Raw genomic sequence first — 1,237 nt, forward strand, 5'->3', positions numbered from 1 at the left:
TGGGACAAAAGAAGACCCCCCAGCATGCCTGCAGCCTGAGCCGCGCCTCCTCGTCAGCATGTAGAGAAGCAGGTGCCCGGAGTCAGGCACCTGGGCCAGCAGGGACGTCGCACTGCGCTGGCCAGTCTCCAGAACCACCCATGTGGGCACAGGCCAGCAGCAGCCCCTGCCCCTTGCCCCTGCCCCTGCCCCTGCCCCTGCCCCTGCCCCTGCCCCTGCCCCGCCCCTGCCCCTGCACAAGCGGCCCTCAGAGCCTCCATGGCCACTGGGTGGACAGCGCTCCGCTGGTCTCCTTCCTCAGCTCCCCCTCAGCTCCATCCTGCTGTCAGAGGGTCCGGGGGCCCACACCCTCCCAGATCCAATCGCATTACACTCTGAGGTGTGGGCACGAGCTGCCTCTTGTCTCTCCTATAAGAGGGGACCTGTTTAAATGAGCCCAGGACTGGGTGGGAAGCTGCAGTGCAGACTGGAGTCCCCAGTTGAGCGACACCTGTTCCAAAGCTGCCCCTCTGAGCCAGCAAGGCCCTGGGGAGGCAGCGAAAGCAGGGGACACAATGGAAGCAGGCGACCAAAAGCCTCTTCTGAGAAGGAGCCCACCCTTCCCACACCCCAGTATCATCTCCAGAAAGGAAGCGGAAGGACAGAGGTTGCTCGGTGACCACAAAAGCATGGCAGCCAGGTCTCTGGCCAGCCGCCCACCTGGGCCAACCTGGATATGACGCAGCGATCGAGGTCTTGTCGGAGGGGAAGAAATGTGGGGGCGCTCGAGTTTTTCTGCCCAGCATCCTGCCGCCTCTGTTTTGACCAAAGCCCTGTGGTTTGCTTTTGTGAAACCACCTTCCCTCCCTGCCCCTTCTCCCCATGAGCCTGTGAGCCCTGAAGCGGAGGTGGTGCCGCACGGCCCTCCTGCTCAGAGCGTGCACGGGAGCAGGCTGGGCAGCCCGGCCCGTGTCCTGCCACCCAGGATGGCTCTGGATGACCAGCTGGCCCCCGGGGAGCCCGTAGGAGCCTGCAAGTGCCCCCTCGGGGCTTTAGCGGGAACCCTGAGACAACGGCTCTTTCTCCTAGATATGCTAGCTAGCCGCATGTGAGCCCGGGGCCCCGGGGCGGGGGCGGGATGGGGGGGGGGGGCATCCTCACCATCCATTGCCTGAGAATGAAACTGACCTGGACAATCGGCAGAGAGGAGATAAGTCCCGATGGCCTGTCCTGAGCCCCTGAATCCAGCATGTCTGGG

This window comes from Myotis lucifugus, unplaced genomic scaffold (genome assembly GCF_000147115.1).
Source record: "Myotis lucifugus unplaced genomic scaffold, Myoluc2.0 scaffold_22, whole genome shotgun sequence".
Taxonomy (NCBI): Eukaryota; Metazoa; Chordata; class Mammalia; order Chiroptera; family Vespertilionidae; genus Myotis; species Myotis lucifugus.